This window comes from Crinia signifera, chromosome 7 (assembly GCF_055691185.1).
Source record: "Crinia signifera chromosome 7, ASM5569118v1, whole genome shotgun sequence".
NCBI classification, from domain to species: domain Eukaryota; kingdom Metazoa; phylum Chordata; class Amphibia; order Anura; family Myobatrachidae; genus Crinia; species Crinia signifera.
This window is the reverse complement of record NC_139223.1, coordinates 108705303-108728318: the sequence shown is the minus strand read 5'-3', so window position 1 is coordinate 108728318 and position 23016 is coordinate 108705303. Positions and strand designations below refer to the sequence as shown.

General features: G+C 41.6%; 1 protein-coding gene across 4 annotated transcripts in view; it reads right to left on the bottom strand.

Moving 5' to 3' along the window:
* The window catches only part of SEMA5B (semaphorin 5B), a 422878-nt gene that overhangs the window by 339436 nt on the left and 60426 nt on the right, over positions 1 to 23016 (bottom strand). For 2 of the 4 annotated variants that reach the window (XM_083153604.1, XM_083153605.1), the window contains exon 2: positions 3766 to 3825. The exons of the other annotated variants lie outside the window; for them this stretch is intronic. The gene's annotated coding sequence lies outside the window, so the exon portion shown is untranslated. The remainder of the gene's footprint in view (positions 1 to 3765; positions 3826 to 23016) is intronic. 4 annotated transcript variants of the gene reach the window in all.

Here is a 23016-nt window from a genome sequence, read left to right as displayed (position 1 = left end):
ATAAGTGTTTGCTGATATGCTACTGGTCGCTGGAGACTGTGAAGATACTGATGGTGCAGAATCAGAATCAATGGTAGAACATCGAAGGACCAGTGAATCAGGAACAATGGTGGACTATCGAAGGAGTTGTGATTCAGGAACGATGGCGGAACATCAAATGAGCTGTGATTCAGGAACAATGGTGGAAAATCAGAATTGATGGTAGAACATTGAAGGAGCCAGATGGTATTTAACTGAAAATAGCACTGGTCTTGGATAGCAGCAATAACACAGGAGCTGGATAACCTGGAAGCTGCATAGCAGGGAGATACAACTGTATCAACAAGATAATACTGTATCAGCAGGAGACAAGTGAAGAACTGGCAAGTTGGGAGTGTTTTCCTAAGATCCTTATACCCACTGGGAAATGGGGATTGGCTGGAGCATTAGCAGAGGGACAGATTGGTTCAGGAGGAACAGATGACTGTACCAAACATGGATGACCCCATGTTCTTGAGAGAAAAAGTGTTTGGTCAGAAATGTTATAGTAATAATGCCAGTAGTAATGGTGGCTGCGTGGGGAGCTGCAGAGAGCTGAGAGTGGCAGGTCAAAATGACAGGATGGACATGCTGTGTAGTCGCGGAGATAGTGCAGCTGGTTGACCTCAGGAGGGACTGCGTGATCGCTGCACTGTGCACTGGATGCTGACAATGCTGAAGAAAGGCAGACTTGGAGCGCAGTGACAGTCTGGCCAGACACTTGAGTGGTAAAAAAGTTTGTTTTGTTACCCAAATCATGACAGTCTCTGAATAAAAAAGGGAATCAGTGGTATCACTTTTTAATGGTATAACCTACACATTGGTATGCGCCACTTTATGTAGATGACTGATAAGCAATACAAATTCTAATTTTTAGGGATTAAGCAATAAATAACTCTTACCTTACATCTCAATTATTAGATACTGTGAAAAATATATAATATAACAAATTTGTAAATTTGAAAGAGCAATTTATTCGAAAGAGCTGATTTCTAGAAGTTATAAACTAATATTCTGCAAAGAAATGGGCAACTGGATCACTAGATCCACTGATGTTTAGAATATGAAAATATGTTCTCTATTTAACCTGTTTAGATACCAAGTTGGATATATTATAAATCTGCACATTGTACGACTGACAGAGTAGCAGCACTGTTTGGTAAATAACATTAAATGGACAATTTTATCCCTTTGTTTGTTCTTCACTACCCATGATTCATTGCTGATATAGGTGACCCACCACGTCCTTTAATGGCCCCTCTGTTTGACATGCCAAAGAATTGCCAATGAGGCCCCAATTTGCAGGACAATGGGCTGAGTTGTTGCAGAGGATACAGGGTCCCTAATGCACCATGCAGGGCCTATAGAGAAACTTCATAATGTGTCTGTTAATTATTCCAAGCCAAAATCAGGGAAAATGAAGAAAGGAGCTGATGCGCCTTGCTTCATTAACCCTTTCACATGCTGATGCAACACTGTTGTTTGTAAATATATATTACAGTATATAAATTCCAGGTCTTTTAGAGTGGTGTGGATACAAGCACTGAGGTCATGGGTTCAATTCCCACCATGGCCCTAACTGTGCGGAGTTTGTATATTCTCCCAGTACTTGTGTGGGTTTACTCCGTGTACTCCAGTTCCCTCCCACAAGCCCAAAATTTACTGGTAGGTTAATTGGCTCCCAACAAAAAATAACTCTAGAATGTCTGTGTGTGCGTGTACATGTACATGTGGTTGGTAATATAGAATGTAAGCTCCATGGGGCAGGGACTAATGTGAAAGTTCAAATATTCACTGTACAGCGCTGCAGAATATGTGTGCGCTATATAAATAACTGGTAATAAATAAAGGTATATGGAAAATTGTTGTTCTGTGTCATTGTCTATACCCTTGATGGCTAACCTTGACACTCAAGCTGTTGGTGAACTATACATCCCACCATGCCTTGCTACAGTTTTCCTATTTGGCCATGCCAAAACTGATGCAGGGCATGCTGGGATGTGTAGTTCAACAACATCTGGAGTGTTAAGGTTAACATCAAGGGTCTATACCATGATCTCATTAGAAAAGTTATTACATTATGCTGACAGAAATACGTTTCTTAAGCTAAGTCTGTATGCATAAAGATGGTGCATAATGATAATAATGTTGTTTGGGCTTACAATAAAAGTAAACTTGAGCTTTGTACAAGGCCTAGAGGAGGAGTATTTTCCAAAGTAAGTTACTTTGTTAAACAAGGGGTCACTGAAAGGCAGTGGAGAAGGGGGGCTAAGGAGTGAAAGCTGAAATTATTCTTTTATGGTAGCAGATGGACAGAATTAAATCATGGAAAGAATAAAGGGTTTAAACATGCTTGTAATAATAACAGGTTTATAACAAGATGCGTTGTTTATAAATAAATAAATAAAAGTACACTGGTCTCTTCCCAGACAGAATGTATTGGTACTTTAATTGCACCTCCCAGGCAATAGAGTTTTGGCTCTTTCTTGGTTTTTAGTTTGCAGATGGAAGGCAAGCCTGCTGGTTTTAAGTTTTCATTTCATTAGACAAAAGTCTACAATGCCTGATGCTAAAGCTAGAGTGGTCTAGATCAGGGTTGCCTACTTCCTGGCTGCAGGATGGGCATCCAGTTCAGTGAGGCATGGGGGGCTGACATGAGGGGATGGGGACGGGGTGGTCGGCAGATGTTCAGTGTGGAGGCGTGACCAATGTGATTGTGTCCTCGTGGCCACGCCCCCTCGCCACTGTGCAATGCAGTATTTCAGGCATTGCACAGACATTTTGTTCTCATGGACCCAGAAGGCTTGCCTACTGTACCTTTTTGGGGGCCCATTCTTGAAGGGTAGGCAACCCTGGTCTAGATCATATAATTGTAGACAATCTGTGGGTCATGAAGTAGCATTAATGGGACAACAACACATACCTGCCACAGTATTAGTTTATGAAAGGCAAGAGTACACAATAGAATATTACACAGGCTTCTGCTAACCAGGGACCAGATCTGGCTGAGACAGCAGCTCCACAATAGTTACTGCAAAAGACCCCAAACTCATTCCTCAACAATAATTCTCACTCCCTACTTACTACATGTTAACATCATATCACACAAATAACTCATTCATGGAGAAAAACATTCAAACCAGTTTTCACATATATCAGTTATCATAAACCTTGGATGATCAATGTCGTGTGACACATAAAGAAGTGTTAAAATATGAGAAATAAAAAATGACATTTCTATACAGCACTAAGGATGAGATGCACTAAAGTGAAAATGCGGTTAAAACACTGTTTTGTGAGTTTTTTACTGCACTTTCACATGACATAAAGTCCCTCCACCGGGGTGTCCCTGAGAGAGGTATAGCCAGAAAAAGATGGCAATACACTGTAGAAGCCTATGGACTTCTCTCCGCATCGCTGTGTGAGGGATCCATCAATGATTCCTCCCAGCATGCCCCGTGGCCGGCGCTGTCTCTCTACGCATGCACAGAGGGACTCTCGGGTCTCAGACCAGGAAGTCCAGAGCAGGAGCCGCATCGCAAGGGATAGCTTTTATCGCAAGAACTGTCCTTTGCGTTAATAATCGCATATGTTAGAACATATGCGATTATTATGAATGAGGTACCCGGTAATGGTTGACAAAGTGGGGTGGCAGATGTTAAAGCATCCCACTCTAACAAAGAAGTGTGTGACACAGATACACAGAAAAACTGACAACAGTATCTACAATGAAACTTAGATGCTTACCAGCAAAGCATCACTGGGAAATCATTCTCACTGCCAAGGACGTGAATAAACCACAGTAACCTGGGGAAATACAAGAAATGTAACATTGGTTGTAGGGACATACAAGAGTTTAATTAAAATAGAAACAAAATAGTGAAACCAGCTTAGACAGCTGGTAACACACATACTAATATGGTCATCTAACAATCAGATCTATTACTAATAGGGCACAGTGTAATACAGCAGTTGAACTGTGGGGGATCACCCATTGTGATGCTCCAACAACCTGACGTGCCTACAAGTGATCAGTGACTGTACATTTTAAGATTTACGAGTAAATGAGCAGAATTTCATTGGTTAAATATGAACATTTCACAAATACATTGGAATAGTGACCCAGTGGGATCAAAAGTAACCAAATGACTACACTACACTGGTACGTGTATTCCCAGCAAAACTTGTTTTTTATCTCTCTTCAACATCCACATTTTTGTTCCCACGATTATTGCTGGCTGTTTTCTTTGGATGTGAGTAGATGAGAATACATTCTGAGAAACGCAGTTTCTGCTTTACAAATCCCTGAAGTGTTACAACAGTTTACAATGTGCTTACAGGTTGTTGTAGATAAACAGCTGGACAAATGTCTCCTTCAGGCTTGTTGTCATTTTTTGAAAATATACTGCCAATTTATTAAAAATAAAGTTATGATCTGCATTCTTACAAACATATCATTTTGAGAGCACCAAACTCTCTTCAACAGTGGAAGTTGTAGCATCTCTGTGACAAAAGGGATTTGGGACTATAAAAAAGGAGTTTAGACAATAACTTAGACCACAAATCAATAAGGTGGAGATACCTCTGTGTAATACTATTTGATATAGTGAGATGAGACTGATTTACGATGGCGCTTATTGCAGAGATAGTTTAAAAAAAACCAGTTTGCAACAATTTAAAAATACAAAATATCACCAGGCCAGATGAACGATAGAACAAACAAGGTTAACTTACATTTTCGTAAGGCCAGTCTGAGGGTAAATGAGCATATGTGGGAAGCTTCACTCATTTTTAGTCTGTCAATAAATTGACTATTGGTCAACCATAAAGTGGTTTCAAAGTTGCACACCAATGGGTGAATTAAAATGCAAACAGCAAATCTTGGATATCAGGATTAATGCAAAATTTTGCCACCTTTTCATCATAATGTACATGCATGACTATCAGAGAGAAAAAAGAGTTAATCGCACAGGGTAGTGATTGGTGTAGGTATGGCTGGTGGACCCCTGAGTATCAATCGAAAGATAACAAGTATACAGTATCTTTATTTTAAGGGGTGTGCTGCCACTGGACATATATTCAGGCAAGAGAAATGTGCAAAGGCAAAAAGAATTGTCCCTATGTGGTGCACCTAAGAAATTCACACAATAAGACGTAGCTTTTAATAAGGTATCTATTAAAATAAGTAGTGAAATAAAAGACACATAATACATACATACACTATTGACACGGACATGCGTTTAAAAAGGATATTACTAAACTTAAGTTAATAGAAATGGGGAAGGACTAGACACCCCAGACTCTGGAAAATGATTTCTGCACCAATATTGTGAAATAAATGTAATAGTAATCACTCAGAAATGATTAACTGTTAAAGTAATATTGTACTTTTATTTTCATTGTAATAGAGCAAATGTTAAACATTGCAATGTATGCTTTTGACATTATGGTAAAATGTAATGTGAAATAACGTGCCTCAATAAAAATATATATATAAAAAAAAAAAAAAAGGATATTACTACCCTCAACGTGGGGCCCTAAAACCCAAATTGATGTTGGTACATTGAATGGTTGCTTTAATAGTGTAAATGAAATGCTTTGGTCTGTTGTGGATACAGTAACTGGGGGTGGCGTATTCTCCTAAAGGTTGTGGAGCGATATTGGATATGATGTTCAATATCTCGGCAAGTACTGGGCAAAGTATTAGCAGGATAGAGCGATCTCAGTAAATCAACCATGTGAATACATATATCGGGTGTACTGAAAAGCGTTACAATATTCTTACTGCCGTCGCTTATATCCGACCCGCTGAGTTCAGCGTGAGTACGGGGGAGACGGCGAGAATGCTGATGCGGCTACTTGTGGTGCCACAGGAGTGCCTGCTGGTAGGAGCTTGTGAATCATGGTGCTATTACCTAGCACGCCGTGTCACTACCCGGCTGGGCTCACAGTATAAGAGACCGCAGGAGCACACCTCTCCTATAATATTTAAACAAACAGATCAAAATGCATTGGTATGAGAGAAAGGGAATGGGGCACACACACAAAGTGTATGTCGACGTACGCTTCGCTAATGAGCTTCTTCAGGACCATTTGTCAAATTTACAACAATGCAGATCCAACTTTTAAACAAGTCAGATCTGCAGCAGCGATTCTGGACTGAAAATTTTATAGGTAATAGATGATATTTCAGACTACTGGAAATATCGTCCAGTATTGAATACGCCGCTACCAGTAAGTCCAAAGGCAGACGTTATAGAGGAATCTACACAAGCAGCAGCAAATGCAGTACATAAATCTGAAATTGGGCAACCCAAAGCCACAATATCTTCATATTTCATTGAGTATATTACTGTAAAAAGAGCCAGTACTGTATACGAAAATCTGAGTAAAATAAATGATGAGAAGGACCTAATATGATAGTTACCAGTTAATATAAATTTTAGGATTACGGTGCATACACATTGGCTGATTATCACTACAGGTTGAGTTTCCCTTATGAAAAATGTATTTTGGATAAAGGATTATTCTGTATTTTTATATTTGAATGAGGCATCTTGAGGTATCTTGCATTTATGTTGTATGAGCACATCAAACACAGGAAATACACACAAAATATATTTTATTTGTGCATGAAACAAGGATTTACAACATAAAACAAACTTTGTGTACAATCTCAGGCACTGAATTTGAATGCCAAGCAATAATTTTCTTGCACATAGTTTAGTGCCAGTTACATATCATGTCCTCAATAGTGCCAGTTACAGATTTCCCCAGTAGTTCCAATTACAGATGTCCCCAGTAGTGTCAGTTACAGATGTATCCAGTAGTGCCAGTTACATATTGTGTCCCCAGTAGTGCCAGTTACAGACGTCCCCAGTAGTGCCAATTACAGATGTCACCAGTAGTGTCAGTTACAGATGTATACAGTAGGTTTTTAGCAAAAAGTACATTCTGGAGACTGTGGTTTTCAGAATACCTTCGATAATGGATATTTGTATAAAGAATACTCAACCTGTATTTATATGCATGATAACAATAACATTAACAATATACTTTTTGCATACGGCTAATATGTACGCACCATGGGGGTTATAGAGACCTGATAGGTGTTGTGTGAACTGTGCAAATGACTGTGTATGAATACAGATCACAGTGCGCATGATGCCAAAAAGCCCCCCCAAAAAAATCAGCAATTTTTTATCGCAAGCCTATTGCTGTTTGACTGACAAAAAATGGCGTTTGGGGGTGGTAAAAGACTATTATCTGGGAGTGTCAGGAAAAATGCAGGCCTGCCCATGCAGTTTCAGGGAGGGTGTGGTAAATCCGCTCCGGCCTCAATCAGCCCGTTTCTATCACACAGGTAGCGTAGGTTCTGAGTTATGCACAGACTGGGAAAAACATTTGATGGTGAGCGAGTTGCCTATGGTTTTAGAGCTCTTCGCCAATCGGCAAGATTTTGCAAGCCATTTACAGCCTTGCACAGGGCAGGTTTTCAGGTATGAATAACCGCCTACATCTTTAAAAATGCATGCTCTCACAGGTTGTTATCCACACCATTTGTAGTTTGTACATTTTGTACATATCCATTAATGTGTATCTGTATACATATCATTGAATGTGTATGCATTATATTGTTTGCTCATGGAGTTCCAACCAGTTCAAGGTAAAACGTTAACTATATTGATCATGGACGATGTTGTCTGAGGTGTTCCCTGTTTAGTGAATTACAACAACTGTATTCTACTTGTATGTTCTACAGAAACAAAGTGGTAGGAAAGTACATTATCTTTAATAAATACATTTCTTCTGTGAGGTATAATAAAAGCACAGAGTACTTTGTCCAGGCTGGCAGAAAAACGATCCCTGTTAGATGTAGAACTCTTGATTAACACGTTTTTTATTTTATCTGACAAAGCCTCAGGCACAAAATTAGTAAGAAAAAAAAATCAAACTGTTTGTTTTCTCAAGTACGGAGACAATTGATTTGAGCGTGTGAAAAGTATTAACACTTCATATGCTCTACTGTAGTGAATTTCAACATTTTCAATTCTTTGCACACCAGGCAATATTTTAAAATTGCCAAGGCACACCAACAGACCCCCACAGGGAATAACACATTGGCCAGTAGAAAAAAAACCATTGGCGCCCATACGAAAAAAAAAGTTAATAAAATACATTGGCCCTCACATTAAAAAAACAGATCATATTGATCCCCACATAAAAAACCCAATCAATCGCATTGTCTCCTATAGAAGACTAAAATAAAAAAACACATTGACACCAGATGAACACAGTACAAGTCCATCTGCTTGCAGAACAAAGGTGATAGCTTATGCCAATGCCAATTGTTTTCAGTGTGTAGTACCCCAGGGGGTACAGTTAAAAATATCCTCATGTGAACACCATAAGAGTTACTACCTAGCTGCCACTATGGAGCTAGTGGGGACAAAATAACAGCAAGACACTCGAGCAACTTCTCACCTAGGGCCCCAATCAGCAAGGCTCACTAAGCCTGCCACCCCGCGAATGTCCACCTCCCAACACCACCAAATCGCCTCATACCATGCGAGTGGATGTACGCGAACATATCTCCTCACATGCGGCCGAAGGGGAGAGAAATCATTTGATGGTCAATCGAATAATTTCTGAACTGACTTTTATTTCTCTCTGATTCCGCCAAAGAGGGGACGGGCACTGATGTCATCTGACGTCAGCTGCTTGCCCCCAGCAGGCATCTTCCCGCCTGCATTCCCAGGAGAACATTCAGCAGATTGATAGGGATGCCCATAAAATGGTGGGCGTTCCCCTGCTCCAGCCCCATTTCTGCTCCACGTCCCTCCCTCCCCACAATGAACGGCCTGGCGAGTGTGTTGGTCGCTGAAGCCGTTCAGTGCTGGGGTTTGCACAATCGAAGAAATGCACAAACCCCGACTATTGGGGCTGGGGCCTAATACAGATCGCTATGGGCGATCCTGAATTGGCCCCCTTAGCTCCCTGTGAAAAATCTTCTTTAAATCCGATTCTTGTCCTATGCAGTTTCTTAAGCAATGAGCCCTTGAAATCGGGACTGACACCAACACCATCGTTGTGAGAGAGGGATCAACAACAGCAACCAATGATGATTAGCGGATGACAAGAGGAGGAAGGGCCAGCAGCCAGATCTGGAACCACTGACATCAGAAAGTGGTGATCTCATATGCCTAGGATACAGCGACAGGAATGGAGTCATTTTTATCTCTAATACAAACCCTCCATCAAGGCCTCCATCTTTTATAGTGCAACTCATCTATGCCGCACACCCCAACTATATCCACTGCCCACAATGTTTATTCAAACTCAGTAATTGGTGACCTTTCAATGCAACATGTACCAACAGCTTGTGCCCATGTAAAAAAAAAAATTCTAGGAGATAAAGAAGCCTGAGAGTTGCCCATTAATGACAAAGAATGGACATGTAGCACCCACCATGTAGAACAAATACAACTCCTTTGCAGAACCCTATGTACACAGTATCCTGATCAGCTAGATATTACATTTGGAAGGTATGATCTACACCCATAAAAGCAGATATTTTATTTTATGACTTGGTACCATTTCAGCAATAGAAGTCAAGGGACAAGTCAGTGTGTGTAGTATATAATTTGTGTAAATCAAATTCTAATTTTGTCACTGGAAATGCTGTAAGGGACAAGTATGTAGACCTCTGACACACTTTAGATACTGCATGTATCATAACATGCAGTAATGTTTACACATTTCTTCCACCATAAGGTGAGCTTAATGTGTTCTAGGCTGTGATTATCTTTTAGTTTAACAACTTCATGCCTGGATGGATTTCATCCCTTAAGGACCAAGCCCTATACCTCACAACAATTCCGTTTTCTAAATCAGGACACAGTCACAACTCCTCCGAAAAAGCATGAATGTGGCATGTAAAAGGCATTTACACGTCATGATGGCAAATGATATGTCCCACGGAGCATCTCCAATGATGCACATTCAACACTGTTATGCAGAGGAGCACAATGCCGTTTTGACTCTAAAATGACTTTATTTTAAACCAGTTCCATTCTGGTGGTCTTATGGTGTCACCCTATAATATTACTATGACATATTTGATTTTGTACCTTCATGTTGCAATTGACAGTGATCAAGATTTCTATACGCCCTTTGGGCCTGATTCAGCAGATCTGGGAACAAAGTATATATAAAAATGAATGTAAACTTGGTACATATTTGACTTAAAATCTGGAAAAACAATACTGTGGGAGTAAGACACCCCTAGCATCCCAGTGAGGGTCCCCAGGGGCCCAAAAAGGGGTCCGTCCACTGGGTCAGGGAAGCAAGATATCCAGCACAACTCTGGAATGCCTGGGAAAATTTACACCAAACTTAGTACACATATGACTTACAATGTGAAAAAAATCCAATCCACTGTGGAGGTAGGAAACCCCTAGCACACACATGGGGGTCCTGTGGACCAAAGAATGGGTCCAGCCACTACACAAAGTGGGACAGGGAAGCAAGATATGGCAAAGTTTCTTAACATATAGGGAGGGGGTAGAGGACATTTACTGGGTGCAGACCAGGTTCACGGCCATTTAGAACCCAAATGCCGACCCCACTGTAGGCACCAAAAGGGGTCTGGCCACTACAAAGTGGGTCAAGGATGCAAGATATGGCAGAGTTGAATAAAATAAAGGTGGTAGAGAACATGGAGTTTTTAAAAAATAAACGGTGGTTGATATCCAGGAGTACACAACAAGCAGGTGTATGCCTTTCACACCATGGGCATGGCGAGCGGTTAAACTTAAAATAAAAGAAGGATAAAGTTAAAGTAATGCTAATTGCACAACCAAACATGAACAATGCCAGGTACCTCAGTTAGTTAATATATGAGGATCAGTCATTAAGAAGATGTTATGATCCAGGTTGCGAACACCAAAGCTGTGACTGCTATTTACAACAGCCACAGCAAGTCCCTACACGAACTCTGTTGCGTCTTCCTGGGGACGACTAGATCCTGCGGTGCTAGGCTTCACCTATAATAGCCTCCGCTCCAACTCCGGTGCCACCAGGTCTTACGGGAGACAACGATCTAGAGACCCCAAGAGGAAGGTAAAAAGGGAAACTAACTAAATGGCTACCTAGGACCTAGTCGCAAACAACTGAATAACCAGCGACCTCATTGCAAACAACTAAGTAACCAGCGACCTTGTCGCAAACAACAGAATAACCAGCAACCTTGTCACTAACAAGATAATGTGCACCGCACAGTCTGAAGGGTTAATAACCCCCAATTTTTTTAAATTAATTTATTAACAGTTTCTTATATAGTGCAGCATATTCCGGTGCGCTTTACAATAGGAGACAGTGATACAACAAAATGGGTATTTACAGAAAGTCAAAGGTATGAGGGCCCTGCTTACAATAAATGAGGGCCCTGCTTATGATAAATACACCAGGCCAAAGCACAATTATAATAATACACCATGCCAAAGTACAATTATAATACACCACACAATACACAATTATAATACACCACACAAGTGATACGGAGACAACCCGCAGAACATGGGGAACTCACAGACTGATGAACCAAAGTCGTGGGTGAAGTCACCAGCAGGTGGTGGGAAGTGGTGGTTCCTCAAGACGGCGCGGCAAGGCGAATGAACGGAAGGCAGCAGCACAAGTGGCATGTAGAAGCAGCTAGGAACACACACTATCAACAGCGTCCTCAGGCGGGCCTAGCTTCCTTAAAAGGAAGTGACTGGCCAATCCTAACCTTGCCAGCAGATCAGCCTCCAAAACCCCTTAATTAAACAGCTGCTTCTGGGCGTGTGAAGAACGGCTTCCTGGCTGCTTAGTAACAGCCAGGACTCTAACCTCACCGCCCAGCGTCCTCAGGTTGCTAGGCAACCAGCTGGCAAGAAGACTGGTGGTGACCCATGTGGCGATAAGTGTGGAGAAGTGTGCCATGGCAACCTATCAACTTTATAAATGCTAATTCAAAGCTGATTGGTTACCTTATCACTGCTTCAAATCTCTACACCTATATGCCTGTAAAGTGAGTGAGCACTCACAGTCCAATGACCCCACTGCTGTCTGCATAGTCACGTCTTTCCCAGACTGCATGTGGACTTTTGCTGAAAATAATCACAATGCCACTTTGAGTGAGACAGGACACATTATTACATTTCCAAGATTTGAAACTTTGCTGGACATGCGTAAAAGCACTTGGTGATATATTGGTGTAGCTTGGATGGATAAGAGCTATGGCCTAATTTTCCAAAATGTTCCTATCCCAAATGTGGTGATAACATGGGATGGTTGTTATTGTGAACATAGAAAGATCATATTCTTATACAGGTCTTTGCATCTTATCTGAAAGCCATATATCCAGAAAGTTACAAAAACTAGAAAGAAGAAAAATGTCCTCATTGTGATTTTGTCACATGTATTAATATAATTACCAGGTATATTTACCTACATTGACAATGCAGAGCTCCATTAAAATAATTAATGACGGATGGAATTAAAAGTAATTTTCTTTATTGCAGGAAGGGTACCCCAAACATTCCACACAATCCCAAATATCATTTCATCCAATAGTTGGAAACATCAGTAAAAATAAAAATATATATATAATACTTAATTATTTCTATATTTGTAATGTCATGAATTCCAATCCAAAGTCAATCCTATATAATAGAAGGATAAAACTGCTCCTCACCTCCATGGGGGAATTCAAGTGTTGTAAGCACTGGCATAGTAGCTCAAGTTTTGCTTAGTTTAGGTGCGGACAGCCGCTGGCACTGACATAACTGTAGCATACCTTGATTAGTTGGCAGCAATGCATGCCACATCAGACTTTTTTGCCTTCTTTACATTAAAATATGTAAAATAATGATAATATATGCATAAAGTGCTTTATTTTTGATACTTTGGCAGGTATGGCCCAGTAGATGACTTTAGAACACAATTTCATTTCTTGTGTTTCTCAAATAACTGCATCCACAACAAAATCTCAGGGTTGCCCATATGTTAGTTGTATTGCCTGGGAGATGCCATATGTTGCCATCTTCCCCTGCAAAGGGTTAAATCTATATTTTACATTTTACGCTAACCAGCAGAGACTAAGCAGCAACTAAACATTTTCACAACAGCCCTCTGAGAGGAAGGGTTAAGATTTAAATTACAAAATCCACTGAAAGGAGAAATTACCTCTGTGCATTGGGAACACCGGCTTTGTTTTGCCCAAAAAAATAAAATAAAACATAATGCGAGAAGCAGGAATGCAGATGAATTCTTTAAAAGATTGTAAGAACCTGACTGATGTGACCCCCCATCAGCCACAGATCTCTCTTCATCCTATCGCTTTGTAAAGATCAAACACCTGTGGCTGTGGCTTAAATTTCATGCATCTCACACTAAAGGATGAAGAATCAGCTCATGGCATTATCATATTCTATATAAAGATTCAGCCTACGCCACGAGTATCATATTGTCTACCCGCTATTTCTACTTTTTTATAGGGAAAAAAGGAAGGAATTTTTGGTGTCTACGAATATTAACCCTTTGAGTGCCAAGTGAATTTGTGAAAATAGGTGTGAAAATTGCCAAGCAAACATTTTTATCCATCATAATGACCTGTAATGTTTACATTATATATGAAATATAATCTTTTTCACACAACAATATATTTGAATTTATATAACAAATGTGAGCGATGCTTTATATAACAAATGTGAGCGATGCTGTAAGCAAAACCATGGCTCTTTAGTCAGGTCCCACATGCTTGCATGACATTACTGATTTTAAATGTATTCCATTATGGGGAGAAAAAAAGTCATCCAAGACGCTTCTTGTTATTAAGCAACATTTATGAAAATTGGAAAAAAATCTGTGATGTTTTACTTTGCAAGCAATAATGCTGTGCCATTTCAATCATTTAAGCAGCAGTGGGAAAGTTTATTGCAAGATCTAATAGGTTGCTACGGGCAACACCAAGTTCCTTAGGACAGGAGAATTTCTTCTGTTTTTATTATCTAACCTGCATTAGAAAAGATTGACAGCATATATTGAGACCGATACTTCTGTGTAACTGTACATTGCACCCTGTTATTAAACAAACCCCTAATCATTTTCCTGACTCATGGCACTTCCAGACATTTCTTCAAAACTATGCCCCCCCTCCTTTACAGTCTCCTCAGAACCTTCAGCATACAGCAGTAAAGAATCAGCTCCACAAATTCCACAAACCATGTAATAATTGCTGCCATTTATCTCAAGCAAACTGAATTCAAAATGTTACCAGCATCTGTAGAAAGAACAACATTATTTTTTGTAAGCTAAAAATAAAACATTACTTTCATGTAGACAATCAGCAGACAGAATAGAAATTAAAGTGCACTAATTACCACTTACCATTTCTGCTCATTGTTGAAAAGACAGCGGGAGAGACACTTTGTTACTGACACAAAAGAAAGTAATAAATGGACACAGTTACGACAACCTCCCATCTTCCATAGCAAACGTAACGCTGTTCCTAATAGCTGGCTTTCTGTTTATGGCAAAAGCACTGGAAAAAACTGTATTTAGGTTTTCCTGGAATTTTTTCTTCAACACACCTGATATTTGCAGTAAATGATACTTTGGCAAAGCTGCAGAGTTATTATCACATAACGGTGAAAGGCATGGAATCACTGTGATGACTGATTTATTTATGATTTATGCTAAACCTTACGGGCCCTCCCTGATAAAAATTGAGAGTGAGAAATATAATCATAGACACTAGTTTTTTTCTATTGAATAATATAGGCTAATATGGAAGCTTTAGAATAACTGTTCCTATCTCAGTCTAAAGGCCCCCATACACTATGCGATTTGGGCACGATTTCACCCAATTCGGATTGGGAGTCAGGAGGCCAGAAGTGCTAAATGTTATGTGCGTCCAAGAGCCGGGTGGGGGATGCCAGCGACCAGAAAACCGGGCAGATGGAGCGGAGGGGGGCGGCGGAGGGAACCAGGGAGCCGAGCAGGGGTAGCGCTGCTGATGGGCAGTGCCAGTGGGGGCCCTTTTAAAAATAGCCCATTCAAATTAATAGGAAGCCACTGATTGGCTGAGAGAGGTCTCCCTGCCCGGCTCCCTGGTTCCCTCCGCCACCATAACCCCCCCCACACACACACACACGCTCCCTTCCCCCAGGGTCTCTGGACACAGGCATCCCCCGCTCACTGCCGTCCCCTGATCCCTGGTCCCGTTGCCAGAGTCCCTGCTCCCTCTGCCTGTAGCTGCCCGGGAGTTGCATGTGATAAGTCGCATGTGATTTATCACATGCAAAACTTGCCACATAAAGTGCCTAATCCCCTCCTGGGGAGCTGCCGTGACAATCAGGTCCGACTTTTTCTTAGGACAAGTCGGACAAATTTATGGGGGCTTTAAGAAAAAAAGAATATTTAAAGTGTGGAAAACTTTAAAGAGGAACATGATGAGATTACTAAATAGCTTTAACTTAAGAAATTGGGTGAAATTCTTATCTCAGTAGGTATGTCCTACAACAATTATTTCTTTAACTTATATACATATAAATATATACAGTACAGTATGTCTTGATAAATTGCTATGCGCCTGAAACGTTGACCACAGTTGGACTTGCACATCCAGATCAACATAGCATTCATTTGTGTCATCACACTTTCATTGAACTTTGTTTTTGGGTGAACGGACCTTTCGTCCCCATTTCTGCCTCTTTGTTATAAGTAAATGTTAGATGGAAATGGGTACATTTATACATTGCCTAAACTTGCATGCAGCCATTTTTTCAAGTGCGCAATGCACATTAACCTTAAATAGAGTTTTGCTTTGAAAACTGGAGAATGTTCAATTCTTCTGCCCATCAGTGAATAATTCGCTAGACACTGCATCCTATTATTCACATTCTCTGTATTTACTCCACATTGGCCATGCTGCTGAATATGCTCATGTTTGGTGTGCTATTACCATTATTGGCTTTTCCCCGTGGCATGCCATTTGCGAACACAAAATGTAATTATTTGGCTTGCTGTGGTAAATATTTTTAATTCATATAGTAAAAAAATTACGATTTGACAGCCCTAACTTTGTGAAGCATTAAATCCTATGTCATTTGGGGCACAAATGTGGGAAACAGATGATAGATGCCAATTCCTACTGATCCAGGAAAAGCAAGTGCATTAGTAGTTTATTTATAGATTGATAAGAATGCAAACCAGGATTGGTATCTCAAGAGTCCATTAATAAAATGGACTCTTGTGTAGACCTCAGATCTTCAAAATATAATTTTATACTGTACTTCATCAGTGAATGGACCTAGGTCTGCCCGGACTTTGTAACAGGCAACTCTTAGAGGTCTATATAGAAGACCGGACATTCCTGATCCATCCAGCCCTCTTGCTCCTCTCCTATGAAACCTGTAACAAATGTTATTATATTTATTTCTGGATATCAACAGGTGACAGAAAGAAGTTAATTTGTTTTGCACTTGTAGTGAGCATCTACCCTCATACGATATTTGCCATTTTATTTTGTAACGCTGACACCATCTTGCACAAGGTTTACAATGTCAGCACAATGAACAGTAAGTTCCCAAGAGGGGATGCAGTTAAAATCCCGGCGGTCGGGATCCCGGCATTCAGAATCCCGACGCCGGAATCCCGACCGCCGAATTCCCGACACATTCTCCCTCCGTGGGTGTCCACGACACCCCTGGAGGGAGAATAAATTAGTGTGCCGAGCGTAGCGAGGCACCGGGCCCGCTGCGTGGCGAGCGCAGCGAGCCCGCAAGGGGGGGGGGCGATCCACGTCCCCCCCTTGTCGGGATTTTGGCTGTCGGGATTCCGGCGTCGGGATTCTGAACGCCGGGATCCCGACCGCCGGGATTCAGTACTGAATCCCCCAAGAGGGCCTGTATTTTTTATTGTTATTACTCATTCTGATAATATTTGTCCAAAACCATTCTGTACGTCTTAATTATTTTGTATGACCATTTGTCTCTAATGCAGAACCAGGCCTCACTCATCTGGCATTAAACCTGTACATTAAACCAATTGATCTGCTCCAATGACCTTTTAACTGTTTCCAAAGATCCTCATTTCACCTACCCAACCTGTTTGTGATCATGATTTCAATAGTTTGTCCCTTAAATCCGCTAGAGAGCCTATACATGCCCACTGGACATTCAGCTAGTCACTTCTGGTCTATCAGTCAGTAGACAGCTAGCAAGGCTTACCCGATGACAAGTGCATGTAGGAAATGTGGCCAGGTTAGCTTCATCTCCCCAGGCTCACAGACTGTGTTATCAGTAGGGAAGCGAATCCGGGACATTATTTCAATCCCAGAATTCGTGATCCGGTCTGAATCAGACCAACAGTTAGAAGATAAGAGCTAATATAATTAAGCATTCATATATATAATCTCTATCAAATTATGGAAAACACAGACTTTTCAAGCTTCAAACATTTTTTATTATATCAAGAATTGGTTTCCAGTGCAAAGTAACAAAAACTTCTAATAATGCTAAAAATCAGATATCCATAATAGCATTTCAAGGTAGTGATAAACAACCAGCCAATCAGCTCCTAACAGATATGTTACAGGCTGAGTTTGAACTATGACAGGAAGGAGCTGATTGGCTGGTTTGAAGCCTGGTACAACTGGCCCCAAGACTGGACAGTCACCTCTTTCTCTTGTCATCAGAACACCATTTAGCACACGCACCCGGGATTTTTGTCTTCTGAATTCTTTTGTTACATTTCCCTGTACAGTGATATTGCTGTGTTGCCCGTTTATTCAACAAAGTGAAGATTGAATTGTAAAAAGAGCCAAACAGGAAATGAGAAAAATCCACTATTGGATACCCATCTGGGTCTGACCTGAAAGTGCAAGACCGGGAATGGTCTTTTGGTAATATATCTCAATGAAAATATTGTATGAACCCCACATCTGCAGCTACCGCATTTAATGCTTTAGGCTCCCCAAGAATCTGAGCTGCTATTTTATTACACAGCACTTGCGCATTACATCATCATTGCTTGTAATAACAGCAGAACTGCAAATTGTCTCTCCAAAATGGCTTAAGTCATTTAAAGGAATATATATATATATATATATATATATATATATATATATATATATATATACATACATACACACACACATACATACATACATTTCTGGTTGATTTTGAGAATTCCATTACATGCATCTCCATGTGATTAGATGCAGCAGATTAGATGCAGCTCTTAAAAATACTTTGTGAAAATGGGATCAGATCAAAATGAAAGGATTTATATTAAGTGATCAAAGATTAGCGCTGCCACCAGCAATTCTTACCTGCCATTACCCAGAGTAAAGCTCACAGCTCAGAACTACAGCTGGAAATATATATGTAGAGGACTCAGTGTGTGTCCTAAGTGATGTATGGGGGGATCAGGGGCCATATCTCTTGTACTGGTGCTGGCTATCTGCCTTTATGCTGCACAGAAAGAATTACACAATAACTTTGCTTTATACAAAAACTAAACAAAAAATTCCTGGCAGTAAATGAATAATTAGCAATAACCATCCATGTCGCCCACTGAGAACCAATAATGCGGATTATGCAAGTCATTCTGGTAGCCGCCATTATTAGAGGATCCCCCGTTTGGATGCCATTTACCCTCTCGATGCCGGAAGATGTTGTTTGGGGAAGTGGGTGTGAGGCGTGTATAATGCATGTTTCGAGTACAATGGAAACCTGGCCACCTGAGTGGAGCACTGGCTGGGTGCCCTGTTGCCCTGACAGATACTGCGCAGAGTGATGGATAAATCAGCTAAAACACATTAGGTCTTATGCACATAGCTTGCTGGCAAATGGCACAAATGGCTCTAGCAGAATAATCTCTTCCATGCGACCTGCCAGCCAAATGAATGTAGAGATTAATCAAAGTTTGTAGAGTAGTAAAGATTAACCCCCCTGGGGCTGGTCTGCCTACAACTCGCCATTCACAGAGCGCAACTCTTCTTCTCAAACTCCACTGATCTGATCAATCGCAATGCCCAGTGTAAGGGCATGAGAGGGGCACCCCAGGGATATCGATACACTGTCCTAATGACCCCTGTGCACTCATCTGTACAGGGTCTTGTTTGAAATCCAATTAATCAGTGGTGGCTTTGATGTTACAGTATTAGTGGCACATGAATGAAGTGAAAATATTGACAAAAACTGATGTTCCACCCAGAATCTCACAGTAACTTTGGCCTTTACATATACCATAAGCAACTTCATAACCTGCAACATATTGTTCTTTCTGAGAAAATAATAGTAGACTATAACATATTCATGTACTGTGAAGATTATTACATTGTAAAAACCACCAACAATGATCACCACAAAATATCCTGAAGTGAAACCAAGACTTAAGTCCCGTACACATGGGGTGACGGGTGCAGGGAGGCTGAGCGATAGACACCGCGATGTTTGCTGAATGTTCTGTGTTGAGCGGGGCTTTGACAATTGTTTATAGGCAAAGCCCCGTTATCTAGCATGAAAAACAGTGCAAGCATGGTGTCCATGACATTAAACAACAAAGAGAATGACCAGCCAGTAGCCCGGCACTTTGTGTTTGCTAAACACTCTTTAGCCAATTTGAAGTACATCATCATTGATCACGTCCCGCTTGATGCTAGAGGTGGGGACAGAGCCTTAAAATTGCTGAAATTGGAATCTTTTTGGATCTTTAGACTAGACACCATGAACCCGAAAGGACTGAATGAACAGCTGCCCCTTAACATGTTCCTTTCAGTCTCCCTGTTCCAGTTTACATGTACTGTAGCCTGATTCACAGTTAATGCACTTGTATTGTATGTTGTTTTCTTTGCTTTTATGTGTTTTATGTATAATCTTATGTCCTGCAGCTTATTCCTTATCCCACTTCAGATACCACTCAGTTGGTTGCTTAGCAACCTGACGCCTAACTCTCGGGCCCCTATTGGCGTGACACCGCAATATCGTGACAGCATGGCGAGCTGAAATATATATATACAGTGCTATATACATGGCGAGCTGAAATATATATATGGTACTTGTTTCCTAGCACGGCCACATATCTTATGGATCGTGTACCTTTAGTTAAGGTACACGATCCATAAGATGGACCCGATTTCCTTTGAAATCAGGTCCATTTGGCCGGCTAGGATAAAATATCGGGGGCATCGCGTCGGTCGGGACCGTTAACAATGGTCCCGACGCGACCGACGCGATGCCCGCGATTTCCCCATAGGCTTCAATGTTAAAAAATATTTTAACATTGAAATCGTGTCGGGAAAGGTAAAATATCGGGGGCATCGCGTCGGTCGGGACCATTAACATAGGTCCCGACGCGATGCCCCCGATTTTTACATAGGCTTCAATGTTAAAAGATTTTTTAACATTGAAATCCTGAAAAAATGTGAAAAATGTGAAATGGGCCAATATGACCCATTTCACATTTTAGATGTCCCCGTCGTCACTACACGATAGACGCCAACCCGAAGCGTGGCGAGCGCAGCGAGCCCGCGAGGGGCGGCGGTGCGCGTCCTCCGACCTTTTCATTCCCCTACTATCCACGTCGGCGTGGAGTTGAGAATAGAATAGTGTGGCGAGCGCAGCGAGCCACCGAGCCCGAAACGTGGCGAGCGCAGCGAGCCCCGCGAGGGGACGCGGATACCTTCACAGTTATACGCGTCCCCTCGCGGGCTTCACAGGTGTCCGTGGCGACGCGGACACCTGTGAAGTCCGCGAAGGGACGCGTTTACCTGTGAAGGTATCCGCGTCCCCTCGCGGGGCTCGCTACGCTCGCCACGCTTCGGGCTCGGTGGCTCGCTGCGCTCGCCACACTATTCTATTCTCAACTCCACGCCGACGTGGATAGTAGGGGAATGAAAAGGTCGGAGGACGCGCACCGCCGCCCCTCGCGGGCTCGCTGCGCTCGCCACGCTTCGGGTTGGCGTCTATCGTGGGGTGGGGTGTACGCCGTGACATTTGGGGGGGTTGGGAATATTTTACATTGAATCCAATGTAAAATCGGGTCCCAGGGACCCGATTTACATTTAATTAAAAATCGGGTCCAAAATCGGTTGGTCGCGACGATCGCATGCGATGCGATCGACTCGATTTTTCCGACACGACCACCCCGATGTAAATCGGTGTGGCCGTGCTAGGAAACAAGTACCATATATATATATATATACAGTGCTATTTATCCCAGCAAAGGCTTTATTACCCATTCGAGGAGAGTGCTGGTCTGAATACTTGTATATACAGTATATATATATATATATATATATATATATATATATATATATATATATATATATATAGATTGATAGATAGATATACACACACCTATAGGGGAACATCCTGACAGTTGGAATCCCGGGCTGTTTTCGCTTCACGTGACAGATATTCAACAGGCGGAATTCAGTGTTTTGTCTGTTGAGTGTTGAAAAGTGCGCCAAAAACGGACGCGGATTGTCAGAAAATCGATTTGTTTTGTTAGAATCTGCCTTAAATGCTTTTGGAAACGGCAGCATTGATCCCTGTCGGAAATAGCGGCCAAAATTGGATACCCCCCATAGTCCTTATTTACAGCATTTCTGAATTGTCTGCATTGTCTGGGTAGATATGGGTGACTTTAAGACTTTACTGCTGCCCTGCTGTTGCCGTTTGGGATATAAATAATATGACAATGACCAGAAACAGCAGGTACAGAAGACAAAAATGATTTATCCAAGACTGAATCTGAATGCAAATTTCCCTCCTTATATACAGTATATTCCTATGGGTAAAGCACATGTTTCACAGAACACTATCAACCTCCAGGCAGCATTATTTATATACAGTATATACATATCCATCCCACTTTTACCAGACACTGCTGACAGATTCCAGTATTCATATTTACCAGACTCTATTCCACTGAACAAGAACAGTAAGGTTGTAATGTTTTGGGCGATCCAATATTCAGTCTACAGATGGGCCCTCAAACACCTTGCCTTAATACGCCATGCAGTGGGAGATACCTGGTGTGAGTGAGGGGACACGTCCTGTGCAACTCCATCAGCTTTGGTTTATTTTCTTTTGCTAAAAAAAAGTCTGGTATTTGCACTGATGTGCGAACAAAGCAGCACATTCTGCTGATTAAAATGATATGTGGCATTCCTATATGTAAGAGGACACAACTATCCACGTCGGCGTGGAGTTGAGAATAGAATAGTGTGGCGAGCGCAGCGAGCCACCGAGCCCGAAGCGTGGCGAGCGCAGCGAGCCCCGCGAGGGGACGCGGATACCTTCACAGTTATACGCGTCCCCTCGCGGGCTTCACAGGTGTCCGTGGCGACGCGGACACCTGTGAAGTCCGCGAAGGGACGCGTTTACCTGTGAAGGTATCCGCGTCCCCTATATGTAAGAGGACACAACTGCATCAAGTCACTAGGAGTTAGTGACATAACTGAAGGCAATATGCATACTGAATAATCTCACAGGATGTTTCAGGGTCTTATTTCTCAAAGGAAATTTTCGGTATATTTCCAAAAATAGGGAACTGTCAAAAGATAGTGGAAAATATCTTCTGTGATCCCCGATTTTCATTCACAACAGCAGCCTGCTTGGCCCAGTATTTGAATTGTTTGCCATTGTATACTATGTAGAGATGCGCAGGTTTGGATTTACTCGGTTCTTATTGGCAAATTATCGCAAATGCAGATTTTTCCAATTGCCTATTGGCTGTAACATGTTTTGGATAGCCAATAAGAAACCTGAGACCATAGGCTGTGAATAGATGTTTATGCTAAAAATCCATTCGCAGCCGCACTATGAATGGGGGCAAATAAGAGGCGGCGGCATATGCGAACGTCGGGCGGGCGAAAAATGATAGTCATCTCTGTGAACGAAGCAGTGCTGCGTGTCAACCAGAATAACCCCCATCATGTAATGA